The sequence below is a fragment of the Bufo bufo genome, chromosome 5, assembly GCF_905171765.1.
Source record: "Bufo bufo chromosome 5, aBufBuf1.1, whole genome shotgun sequence".
Taxonomy (NCBI): Eukaryota; Metazoa; Chordata; class Amphibia; order Anura; family Bufonidae; genus Bufo; species Bufo bufo.
Genome location: NC_053393.1, coordinates 305,560,898 through 305,575,623, shown reverse-complemented (window position 1 = coordinate 305,575,623; position 14,726 = coordinate 305,560,898).

Sequence of the window (14,726 nt, the reverse complement as noted above, 5' to 3'; positions counted from 1 at the left end):
TGAGCCTACAGATTACATTTATAAGACCACATTAGGAATGGTTAAAGCTCCCTGAACATAACCATATTTTTATCTGGAGGGGGTGAAACCTGGTGACAGAATCCCTTTAACACACCTTATAATAACGCAGAGAGGCAACGCAGAGAGAGGAGTCTGAAGAAGAGGAGTCAGAGGAGGAAGGTGGCTTTGAGGAGGTGGAAGACCAACCACAGCAGGCGTCCCAGGGGGCTTGTTGTCACCTTTTGGGGACCCTTGGTGTTGTACGTGGCTGGGTGGAGGAAGAGACCTTCAATTACATCAGTGAGGACAAGGAACGGGACATGGCTAGCTTGGTATCCAACCTTGTGCAAATGGGGAGTTTGCGGTTGTGCAAATGGACTGTTTGCGGTTGTTTGCGGTGCGTTAAACGGGGAGTTTGGTCTGTCACTGTGAAGCGGGCGTAACCCTTACACTACCTGATCGATACAACATCATACCTGATGTTTTAAAGCACGTTATTCCAAACAATTTAGGAATGTTAGGTGATTTATGCCCTTTATGGATTAAAACCAGACTCTGCATCAACTATGTAATTTTCCATGGGAGTTTTGCCATGGATCCCCCTCCGGCATGCCACAGTCCAGGTGTTAGTCCACTTGAAACAACTTTTCCATCACTATTGTGGCCAGAAAGAGTCCCTGTGGATTATAAAATTCGCCTGCCTATTGAAGTCTATGGCGGTTCACCCGTTCGCGAACATTTGTGGAAATTCGAGTTTGCCGTTCGCGAACGGAAAATTTTATGTTCGTGACATCTCTACTGACCAAATGCTGACTGAGTGAAGGTGGATGTTTAACAGATAGGATCCGTTTTTTGTGGGTTATTGTTCGGATCATAGGAAGGGCAAAATAATTTGTGACGTCAACACAAACTTACTGCTGACACCTTCTCTACTCTGTCGGGTGGCTCTACTTGTATAAGCGTTTAATAGAACAGGTTCTGTAGGTATTTATGTGGAACAACGGTGTAAAAGGAGTGCGCTTCTTCTTGGCGCTAACATCGACCTGTAAGGCTGAGTTCATACTTGAGTTATTTGTTCAGTTTTGGCCCTGTGACTGCCCAAATAAGTGAAGTGTGCAGTGATTCTAAGATCAATGCCTGTCATCTTCATGTCATAGTGACTCACAGTATAATTTTACTACCACAGCAGACTCCCTATGCTTGTTACTGCTTCAGCGAAGCGAGTTTTTGAAAAATGTTCTCATCTCTAGTGAATTACACTGGTGATGCTGGTACATTAACCAGTAGAAACACATGTGGTATTAGTACTAGAGACACTAATAATTTAATAGTAAAACAATAACCGCAAGCTGTGAAGCTTGAAAATTACACGTCAAGCAAAGCTAATCAATGAAACGGTCATTCCAATTTCTTCTGCGTATGTCTAAAAAAAATTGAAACAAGTCTCCTAAAAATTGTTATAATAAAAGACAAATATTTGGCATACTAAATACTGTATATTTTGTTTTTTTAATAACACTGAAGAAAATATAATGTAGAGAAAAGGGAATTATCCACTCTATGGAAAATTATTTTCCTCTTAATAGGTCTTCCCAGGATGATCTTTTCTGTCATCACTGAAAGAATCAGCTGGCCCATCCTCATTCAACCCATTTATAGTGGTTGTAGTAGTTCTCTGTTTTGGCTAATAATGGGTAGCACCAAACAAGGTATCCTTAAGGTATATTGGTATTTTTATAGAAATTAAAGGGGTATTCTGGTAGGTAAGTTATCCCCTATCCACAGTATTGTGGATAACTATCAAATCAGTGGGGGTACTGTACTCGGCTATTTCCGTAACTCTCATAGAAATGTGCGACCAGTTGCGACATTTGCAAACGGCTGCTCCATTCATTTCAGAGGAGCAGCAGGGGGACTGCAGGGAGTCCAAGGACCCAGTTCTTGTGATCTATGAGGGTCCCAGCAGAGCAGTAGGACTCCCACCAATCTATGGATAGGGGATAACTTTTACCTACCCGAATACCCCTTTAAATAAACAGAATGGAGTACTATACCAGTCCTGTTTTTATGAAGCAGTTAAGAAGAATTCTTTTGATAGACCATCATATTGGACATGTAGATATGAAAACATTGTAGCATTTATTAACAGCTATGTACAGAACATTAGGAAAGTTCAAGCAGTTTTACATTTATATCAACAAAGTACTTTATGCTGTCTAGGTACCTTACAAATGGATGCTATGTCTTCATTTTCCTTTTTTTATTTTTTTTTATATAACTCAGACTTCACTTTCATTGTTACATATTGTCATTGTAAGGTGAGGATAAAATCTGTCATGAAAGGCTTCAAGGCAAATTCTTGTACAATACAAGGGAACAAAGTAATTTTAAAAATAGATGCTCTATTATCTTGCAATAATTATGCTTTCTGTAGCTTTACAAAATGCCAAAGATATTAACATGCCATAGATATAATAAGTGATAGAAAAAAATATAATAAAATACAAAAATATAAGGTTATTAATTCACATATTTTCCTCTTAAGGTTAAATACGTCAGGTTTCTGGCAAATTTCAGAATATTGTGGCTAAAAATTCTCCTTCGGTTTGAGGCATATTTGACTAGTATGGATATCATGGATACCATAATACATTATACCCACAAAAAAAAACATAATAGAACAAGTAAGCAAAAAGGAAAAAAATAAGTAAATGACACTGCTATAAATGACATTTTATTACCAGCTGTTATTACAATATTTAGGCTACATTCACACCGACACACTCAAGGCCATTTTTGCATTCATTTTCCGTCCAATTCCACTCCCTGAATTGTATGGTAGCCGTCATGGCACATAACAGGTAGAATTTAGTGTTAGGAACCCGTCTTACAGAGAACGCCTTGACGTGCGGCAGACGGGATCAAATAATTTTGTACAAAATGATTGGTCAAGCATCTCTAATTTATAAGTATAGCACTAGCAATTATCATGCATTTTTGTACTTTATTTGATTTGCAGAGAGATGTTGCATTGCATGTTTTATTTTCCGTCCATCTGAACGTTTTTAATAGCTGTTTTGCATCTGCTTTTAACACAAGTTAAAATGGCCATTAAAAATGGACCATTTTCTTTTTTTTTTCATTTAAATCCCAACTCCTGCTTTATCCATAATGCCCCCATAGTGGCTCCTAAAAGTAATAACGTACCCCATAGTGGCCTCAGCATTAATAATGTCCCCTAGAGTGGCCCCCAGCATTAATAATGTCCCCCATAGTGGTCCCCAGCATCAATAATGTCCCCCAGAGTGGTCCCTGACATGTGTCATCATGCTGGGAGCACAGGTTCTTCAGCATCAAGACAGGAGTAATGGCCTAGCAATTGGATGAGATGAGTATTTTTTTTAATTTTAACCCCTAAGGCAAGGGCTACATAGCGACATGTGAAGTGTGACAATAAGGGTACAACTACACTGTGGCAAGAAGTCATACGACAAATGTCGCTATGTAGTCCATTGTTAACGGCCACTAGATCAGTGCACTCTTGTATAATGACTGTTAAAAATGGTTCCATCGATTTCATTAGGGTTGGTCTGGAAGTGAAAACCCTTTTTTTATATAAATAATGCCAGAGCTGGAAAAATTTGCCATGGAACTCTTGGCTTGCCCCTCGTCGAGTGTCCTGTCCAAAAGGACGTTCAGCGCAGCAAGGGGGATTGTGAACGATAAGCACACTCGCCTAGCTCACTACATTGTGGACTACCTCACATTTCTAAAAATGAATGAGGCATGGATCTCGGAGGAATTCAACACCTCTGACGACCATATGTAATTGAATTTCCTCATGCCAGCTCACACATATCCGCCACCACCCAGAACAAAGAATGTACCTTGTCTTTTGTATATATAGCGGCATAAAAGGCCTTTTCTGTCAGGTGAATGCCTAATTTTTGGGGCCTCTACTCCAGTGGCCTACAGTAAAATTTGTATCCAGTGACCGCCTAATGTACCTCCAGACACATCATCACTAGTTCTTTTCTGTCAGGTGAATGCCTATTCTTTGGGGCCTGTACTGGCCTACAGTAAATTTGATATCCACTGACCGTCTAATGTACCTTCAGCCACATAATCACTTGTTCTTTTCTGTCAGGTGAATGTCTAATTTTTGAGGCCTATACTCCACTGGCCTACAGTAAAATTGTTATACAGTGACCGCCTAATGTACCTCCAGCCAGGGGCAGACACAGACAGCAGAGGGCCTCTGTGCAAAGAATGTGCCTGGGCCCCCCCACCCCTCCACAAACCACACATACAGACATAAACATATACAATACGTGCATAATCCTGGAAGACCAAGGAGCTTATAAGGCTGCACAGTGCTTTTGGCCAACAATGTGTCGTGCAACCAAGGATTACAGCAGCACAATGCTGCAATGCATTGAGTTAAAATGAACGGGGTAGCATTGTGACCTTCAAGTTTCTTACAATCACAATTAGAAAGTTGCAAGAAATTCAGCAGGTTGGATTTTTTGTGAATGTTGGGTCACGGCCTCATTTACTTTCACTAGTTGCGGTGAAGCGTAGTGTTGCTTCAGGCTTTGGCTGTACAATGTGTGTTGCAGCCACAGCCATCTTGTGGTGCTAGCCTAAGGGACCATTTAGATGGCCATATGTGTTTTGCAGTTCACAAATTGCGGATCCGCAAAACACGGAGACTGCCCGCGTGTGTCCTATGATAGAAAATGCTGATTCTTATCCGCAATTGTGGACAAGAATAGGACATGTTCTATCTTTTTTGCAGGGCCGAGGAACAGAAATACGGATGCGGACAACACGCAGTGTGCTGTCTGCATCATTTGTAGCCCCATTGAAATGAATGGGTCTTTTTCACAAATCCTCACAGGCACTCTCACATACACAGACTGCCATACATGCAGGCACTCTCACATACACACACTATCATACATGGAGGCACTCTCACATACATACTGTCATACATGCAGGCACTCTCACATACACAGACTGCCATACATGCAGGCACTCTCACATACACACACTATCATACATGGAGGCACTCTCACATACACACACTGTCATACATGCAGGCACTCTTACATACATACTGTCAGACATGCAGGCACTCTCACATACACAGACTGTCATACATGCAGGCACTCTCACATACACAGACTGTCATACATGCAGGCACTCTCACATACACAGACTGTCATACATGCAGGCACTCTCACATACACACACACTATCATACATGGAGGCACTCTCACATACATACACTGTCATACATGCAGGCACTCTTACATACATACTGTCATACATGCAGGCACTCTCACATACATACACTGCCATACATGCAGGCACTCTCACATACACAGACTGTCATACGTGCATGCACTCTCACATACACAGACTGTCATACATGCAGGCACTCTCACATACATACACTGCCATACATGCAGGCACTCTCACATACACAGACTGTCATACATGCAGGCACTCTCACATACACAGACTGCCATACATGCAGGCACTCTCACATACACAGACTGCCATACATGCAGACACTCTCACATACACAGACTGTCATACATGCAGACACTCTCACATACACAGACTGTCATACATGCAGGCACTCTCACATACACAGACTGTCATACATGCAGGCACTCTCACATACACAGACTGTCATACATGCAGGCACTCTCACATACACAGACTGTCATACATGCATGCACTCTTACATACATACTGTCATACATGCAGGCACTCTCACATACATACACTGCCATACATGCAGGCACTCTCACATACACAGACTGTCATACATGCAGGCACTCTCACATACACACACTGTCATACGTGCAGGCACTCTCACATACACAGACTGTCATACGTGCATGCACTCTCACATACACAGACTGTCATACGTGCATGCACTCTCACATACACAGACTGCCATACATGCAGGCACTCTCACATACACACACTATCATACATGGAGGCACTCTCACATACATACTGTCATACATGCAGGCACTCTTACATACATACTGTCATACATGCAGGCACTCTCACATACACAGACTGTCATACATGCAGGCACTCTCACATACACAGACTGTCATACATGCAGGCACTCTCACATACACAGACTGTCATACATGCAGGCACTCTCACATACACACACACTATCATACATGGAGGCACTCTCACATACATACACTGTCATACATGCAGGCACTCTCACATACACACACACTATCATACATGGAGGCACTCTCACATACATACACTGTCATACATGCAGGCACTCTTACATACATACTGTCATACATGCAGGCACTCTCACATACATACACTGCCATACATGCAGGCACTCTCACATACACAGACTGTCATACGTGCATGCACTCTCACATACACAGACTGTCATACGTGCAGGCACTCTCACATACATACACTGCCATACATGCAGGCACTCTCACATACACAGACTGTCATACATGCAGGCACTCTCACATACACAGACTGCCATACATGCAGGCACTCTCACATACACAGACTGCCATACATGCAGGCACTCTCACATACACAGACTGCCATACATGCAGACACTCTCACATACACAGACTGTCATACATGCAGACACTCTCACATACACAGACTGTCATACATGCAGGCACTCTCACATACACAGACTGTCATACATGCAGGCACTCTCACATACACAGACTGTCATACATGCAGGCACTCTCACATACACACACTATCATACATGGAGGCACTCTCACATACACACACTGTCATACATGCAGGCACTCTTACATACATACTGTCATACATGCAGGCACTCTCACATACATACACTGCCATACATGCAGGCACTCTCACATACACAGACTGTCATACATGCAGGCACTCTCACATACACACACTGTCATACGTGCAGGCACTCTCACATACACAGACTGTCATACGTGCATGCACTCTCACATACACAGACTGTCATACGTGCATGCACTCTCACATACACAGACTGTCATACATGCAGGCACTCTCACATACATACACTGTCATACATGCAGGCACTCTCACATACTTAGACTGTCATACATGCAGGCACTCTCACATACACACACTGTCATACATGGAGGAACTCTCACATACATACACTGTCATACATGCAGGCACTCTCACATACTTAGACTGTCATACATGCAGGCACTCTCACATACACACACTGTCATACGTGCAGGCACTCTCACATACACAGACTGTCATATGTGCAGGCACTCTCACATGCACAGACTGTCATACGTGCATGCACTCTCACATACACAGACTGTCATACGTGCATGCACTCTCACATACACAGACTGTCATACGTGCATGCACTCTCACATACACAGACTGTCATACGTGCATGCACTCTCACATACACAGACTGTCATACGTGCATGCACTCTCACATACACACACTGTCATACATGAAGGGCAGGCATTCATTTACACTACATTACATATAGATCCCTTCCTCACCTTCTGGCTCTGTATTGCTGGTTCTTGTGTCCTCAGCCAGGCTCCTCCCCTCTCAGTAGCAGGGCTCGGTCTACACACAGCAGCAGCCCTTCCTTCCTTCTAGCAGAGCTGGCTCATTGGAGGAGAGGCTGTCAGTGCTTTTGAGTGACAGTTTGTAGACCAATCAGCTCTCCTGGTCAGTAAGGTTGGGTCCACAAGGTCCTATTTTTTATAAAATCGCAGCAAAATGCGGTGTTTTTTTGCTGCAATTTGTAAAAAATCTGACCCTGTGGATCCAGCCTTACTGACCAGGAGTGCTGATTACACTAAAACCTACCAGCCCACCTATGAATCAGCGCTGCTATTCAGTCCCTGACCAGCAGATCATCTCTCAGTCCCTCTGAAGTTCAGGAAGGGGGCCCCACTGCAGCTAGCTACTTTTCCTACTGTGTGCAATCGCACAGTGGGAGGAGCTTACCGGCCACTCAGAAAGCTCATTTGTTAGTCAGGATCTCCCCAGTAGGCCAGTCCAGGCTGGGCCCCCTCACACTCTGGGCCCCTGTGCAGATGAACCAGCTGCACATGCGGTATGTCCGCCCCTGCCTCCAGCCACATAATCACTCTCTTCTTTCAGGTGAATGCATAATTTGTGAGGCCTGTACTCCACTGGCCCTTCAGTACATTTTTTTATGCACTGACCGCCTAATGTACCTTTAGCCACATAATCACTTGTTCATTTCTGTCAGGTTAATGCATACTTTTTGGGGCCTGTGCTCCACTGGCCTGCAGTAAAATTGTTATTCAGTGACCGTCTAATATACCTCCAGCCACATAATCACTTGTTCTTTTCTGTCTGGTGAATGGCGAATGTTTGGGGCCTGTACTCCACTGGCCTGCAGTAAAATTGTTATCCACTGACCGTCTAATATACCTCCAGCCACATAATCACTTGTTCCTTTCTGTCCGGTGGATGCATAATTTTTTGGGGCCTATACTCCACTGGGCTACAGTAAAATTGTTTTTCAGTGAACGCCTAAAGTAACTCCAGCCACATAATCACTTGTTCTTTTATGTCAGGTGAATGCCTAATGTTTGGGGCCTGTACTCCCGTGGCCTAAAATAAAATAAAAATTCTAGGCTCCAGCGTGGCACATTTTTGAGAGTTTCTTTTTAAGACGCATAAAAATGGCCCCTGATTTAAAAGACATATTTTTGTGTGGATATTTTTGCCATTGATCCCCCTCTGGTATGTCACTGTCCATGTTGTGGGACTATTTGTGCACTTCTAGTAAGTATTTGGTGGCTGCAAATATGACCTGAAGGTTTTTCAGGTTCGGCTGCCATTAAAGTGAATGGGGCCCGCCGCGAACATGCGGTTCGCGAACATGCGTTTGCGAAACATCCCGTCTAATGTTTGTCCATCACTAATCATATACAGTACAGACCAAAAGTTTGGACACACCTTCTCATTCAAAGAGTTTTCTTTATTTTCATGACTATGAAGGCATCAAAACTATGAATTAACACATGTGGAATTATATACATAACAAACAAGTGTGAAACAACTGAAAATATGTCATATTTTAGGTTCTTCAAAGTAGCCACCTTTTGCTTTGATTACTGCTTTGCACACTCTTGGCATTCTCTTGATGAGCTTCAAGAGGTAGTCCCCTGAAATGGTCTTCCAACAGTCTTAAAGGAGTTCCCAGAGATGCTTAGCACTTGTTGGCCCTTTTGCCTTCACTCTGCGGTCCAGCTCACCCCAAACCATCTCGATTGGGTTCAGGTCTGGTTACTGTGGAGGCCAGGTCATTTGGCGCAGCACCCCATCACTCTCCTTCATGGTTAAATAGCCCTTACTTTCAAAGTTTTCCCAATTTTTCGGCTGACTGACTGACCTTCATTTCTTAAAGTAATGATGGCCACTCGTTTTTCTTTACTTAGCTGCTTTTTAACAGTCTATTCAGTAGGACTATCAGCTGTGTATCCACCTGACTTCTCCTCAACGCAACTGATGGTCCCAACCCCATTTATAAGGCAGGAAATTACACTTATTAAACCTGACAGGGCACACCTGCACCTATGAAGTGAAAACCATTTCAGGTGACTACCTCTTGAAGCTCATCAAGAGAATGCCAAGAGTGTACAAAGCAGTAATCAAAGCAAAAGGTGGCTACTTTGAAGAACCTAGAATATGACATATTTTCAGTTGTTTCACACTTGTTTGTTATGTATATAATTCCACATGTGTTAATTCATAGTTTTTATGCCTTCAGTGTGAATCTACAATTTTCATAGTCATGAAAATAAAGAAAACTCTTTGAATGAGAAGGTGTGTCCAAACTTTTGGTCTGTACTGTGTATATATATATATATATATATATATATATATATAGTGACACAGTGAGGGGTTGTGTCTGGCAAGGCAGGTATTTACCGCCCAATATGTGCGGCTGGGCTGGTTTTCAGCCAGGTGAGATCCAATACCGGACCGGAGTTTAAGTGCTAGTCCGGGTTTTTGCAGCACCTGGCTGTCCTTAAATAGGCAGTTGGGCTCAGCAGAAATGTCTCTGTTTTTGGGATTTGAGCCTTTGCGCCGTGCTGGAGGGCTGAGAGAAGTATGCTGGCCTGCAGTAAATTTGTTATCCACTGACCGCCTAATATACCGCCAGCCACATAATCACTTGTTCTTTTCTGTCCGGTGAATGCCTAATGTTTGGGGCTTATACTTCACTGGCCTACAGTAAAAATTGTTATCCACTGACCGTCTAATATACCTCCAGCCACATAATCACATGTTCTTTTTTGTCAGGTGAATCCCTAATTTTTGGGGCCCGTACTCCCGTGGCCTAAAATGAAATTTTTCTAGGCTCCAACAGGGCACATTTTTGAGAGTTTCCCTTTAAGACGCATAAAAATGGCCCCTCATTAAAATACATATTTTTGGTGGGTGTTTTTGCCATTGATCCCCTCTGGTATTTCACTGTCCATGTTGTGGGACTATTTGTGCACTTCTAGTAAGTATTTGGTGGCTGCAAATATTACCTGAAGGTTTTTCAGGTTCGGCTGCCATTAAAGTAAATGTGGCTCACCGTGAACGCGCGGTTCGTGAACATTTGATCGCAAACACGTATTCGCGAAACGTCCCGGACAATGTTCGTCCATCACTAGCAGCAGCATGAGGAGACCACAGAGTGGTAATGTGGCAGCAGCATGAGGACACCACAGAGAGGTGAAGTGGCAGCAGCATGAGGAGACTAAAAGGTGGCCCAGTGACAGTGTTGAAGTGGGAGCAGCATGAGGAGACCTCAAAGTGGCCCAGTGATATAGTGTTGAGGTAGCAGCAGCATGATGAGAGCACCGAGTAGTGATGTGGCAGCACCATGAGGAGACCACAAAGTTGTCATGTGGCAGCAGCATGAGGAGTTCACAGAGTAGTGATGTGGCAGCAGCATGAGGAGACCACAGAGTGGTGATGTGACAGCAGCATGAGGACACCACAGAGAGGTTAAGTGGCAGCAGCATGAGGAGACTACAAGGTGGCCCAGTGACAGTGTTGAAGTGGCAGCAGCATGAGGAGACCTCAAAGTGGCCCAGTGATATAGTGTTGAGGTAGCAGCAGCATGATGAGAGCACCGAGTAGTGATGTGGCAGCACCATGAGGAGACCACAAAGTTGTGATGTGGCAGCAGCATGAGGACACCACAGAGAGGTGAAGTGGCAGCAGCATGAGGAGACTACAAGGTGGCCCAGTGACAGTGTTGAAGTGGCAGCAGCATGAGGAGACCTCAAAGTGGCCCAGTGATATAGTGTTGAGGTAGCAGCAGCATGATGAGAGCACCGAGTAGTGATGTGGCAGCACCATGAGGAGACCACAAAGTTGTGATGTGGCAGCAGCATGAGGAGTTCACAGAGTAGTGATGTGGCAGCAGCATGAGGAGACCACAGAGTGGTGATGTGACAGCAGCATGAGGACACCACAGAGAGGTTAAGTGGCAGCAGCATGAGGAGACTACAAGGTGGCCCAGTGACAGTGTTGAAGTGGCAGCAGCATGAGGAGACCTCAAAGTGGCCCAGTGATATAGTGTTGAGGTAGCAGCAGCATGATGAGAGCACCGAGTAGTGATGTGGCAGCACCATGAGGAGACCACAAAGTTGTGATGTGGCAGCAGCATGAGGAGTTCAGAGTAGTGATGTGGCAGCAGCATGAGGAGACCACAGAGTGGTGAAGTGGCAGCAGCATGAGGAGACCACAGAGTGGTGAAGTGGCAGCAGCATGAAGAGACCACAAAGTGGCCCAGTGACATAGTGTTGAAGTGGCTGCAGCATAAGAAGACCACAAAGTGGCCCAGTGACATAGTGTTGAGGTAGCAGCAGCATAAGGAGACCACAGTGTGGTGAGGTGGCAGCAGCATGAGGATACCATAGAGTTGCCCAGTGACAGAGTGGGGAGGTGGGGGGAAATACCAGTACCGGATGAAGATGGTGGCTGGCTGTAGGAGCACCTAGCAGCAGGTGTGGCATCAGGTGGATGGCAGCATCAGAATAGTAGCTGAAGCAGGTAGCCAAAAGAAACAGATCTTTTTTGTCAAAGTGTTGGTGTGGTACCATGGATGATATAGTCTGATGCATCAGGCACTGGTGTTTGAAAATCCTGGCTGATCCATGCCTGAGTAATCTTCACAAAGGTCAGTTTCTCCACATTTTGGGTGGACAGGTGAGTTCTCCTTGGGGTAACTATGGCCCTCGTCGCACTAAACACCCGCTTTAATGCCACATTGCTGGTCGGGCAGGAAAACTTGGCCAGTTGCAGCCACAAATCGAGTTTGTCTGCCCAGTAGTCCAGGGGATCTTCGATGTGGGGTGGCAAGGTGCACTCCAAAATGCCACAACCTGCTGGTTCAGGTTCTGCTCTGTCTACCTGCTGCTGCTGGTTGTTATGCAAGCGGGTGTGGACCCACTATGCTACTGACTGTCTGCACTCTCGAAGGGCGTAAATAAGCAACTACCTAGGCTTCACTAGAGCCTCTGATGGTGAGGATGGGCTTAAGCCATTAAGGTAGTTGCCAGGTGCCACTCCAGAGCAATCCCCGAGTTAGTGGCAGCTGACCAGGGGGTCAGAGTACCCTGTGCAAGCATCAAGAGTTTGTGCATGGCCAGGAGGTTCCGGGTCAGGACAGGCAGCGATCAAGCAAGGTCAGTAAGCAAAGTCCAAGGTCAGAGGCAGGTGGCAAAAAAAGTCCATAAACGAAATCCAAGGTCAAAGGCAGGTGGCAAACAGGCAAAGTCCATAAACAAAGTCCAAGGTCAGAGGCATGCGGTAAACAGGCAAAGTCCAGGAATTCAATAAGCAGGGTCCGATACACAGTGAAGCAGACAAGAGAAACACCTTTGCACTTGGAGCTAGAGACTATGGGCCAGATTTATCATTAGCTCAGGTCAGAATAATGGAGTGAAAAAGTCCCAAAAAAAAGTCCCAAACGCTAAAACTGCGCACAAATTTGCGACTTTTTTCTGCTCTGCACTATGCTCGCCAGTTTTCTAAAAAAGTGGGCGTGTTTTCTTATGTAAATGAATCTCTAGACAGATTTACTATTGGGACTATTTAAAAAGTCGCAAAAAAGTTGCAATTTCACTCCAGTGAGGACCATGCTTATCTTATGAGACTTTTTAATAGAGCATGCGACTTTTTCATAAAAACGTGCGACTTTTTCATAAAAACGTGCGACTTTTGTAAAGCTGCTTACTGACGGATAAACTGCTACCGTCAAACCACATTTATTACAGTCTTAAAGGGCCGATCATAAATCTGACTTGGCTAAAACTGACTTTAGCCATATGCACCTTTAAATACCTGCTTCAATCCAGCCATAGGCTGGTGAGACAGAGGGTGTGTATGTGCTGCTTCATAGGCGAAGAGAAACACACCTATGCAAGCTCAAACACCAGTACAGGTCTCCAGCAGGAAGGAAACTCTGGCATAGATCACAGATACCATATTTAAGTTACATGCTGCCCGTGCTTGTCATCACGGCGTGCAGGAGGTAAAGAGGGAGCCCGGCACCCCTTCCCGCGGTTAGGGTCAGCAGCGCCGGCACGGACCGCTGAGCTAAAACTGGTGAGAAGTTTCTTCAGTAGGTGGGTAAAGAAAACTGCTCATCAGTGACTCTGGAGACTTAAAGGGGTTGTCCGGGATTGGGGACATTGTTGTAATGGTACAACAAGCACATAAATATTACATACATTCCTGTCCTACCTTTGCCAGAGTTTTCTGATGCCCTGTATTTCTTTCATAAATTCTCAGCCGGAAGTTCAGATTTTCAAAGATTCAGTGACGTACCGGGCTCCTTACTGGTGTGCTAAGCCTCTTCTTCTGTGACGTCACCAGCACACAGGATCCTTCTGCAGCTAGCAAGGAGGCTGTCAGTAGGAGGTAAATGTCAGCTAAACCACGCCCCTCTGTGACATCACCAGGCAAGAAGGAGGGACGTCGCCTCACTAAGGAACGCCCCCCTCTGCCGATGACGTCACCGTCCATAGAGGAGTGTTATTAGGAGTAGAAGGAGGTTCTATTGGAGGCAGCAAACTATGCTATTTAGCATAGTGCACGCCTCCCATGGTCATTTGCAATGAATGAGATATGCTACAGTATGGGTGCTGACCACGCCTCCCATGTCCCTACATGCCAGTCAGATCGCTCCCTGCCACTATTGTCTTTTATGCAATGCTAGCAGAGAGCAGATACATGGAAGCAGGGAGGGATCCAGTTTGTAGGCTTAGAAAAAAGTGGTTTTAGGGGAGGAATACTGATGAGGAGTATGAGTGGCAGGAGGCGGAATACTGATTAGGGGGAGTGGAAAGGCTTGTGAGATCCAGCTGCAGAGTCACACAGCCTTGTGGGACCCATAAGGCAGTGTGGCCGGAAATGACATAGCACAGGAGCTGCTATGTAAACAATACTGATAGCAGTATTAGGGACTCATAGGAGCAAAGGGGATGAAAGAAAAATACAGAGCATCAGAATGACTTTACTGCGTAATGTCAAGGTGATTATTAACGTTTAAAAAAATTACTTTCATCCCGGACAACCCCTTTAAGTTGCTGTTGATTGAGCTGGTACTGGTCTTGCCTTCCCCCCCCCTTCCCCACAGCCATGGTAGTGGAACATGAGTGCTGAGGGCCCTGCATGAGGA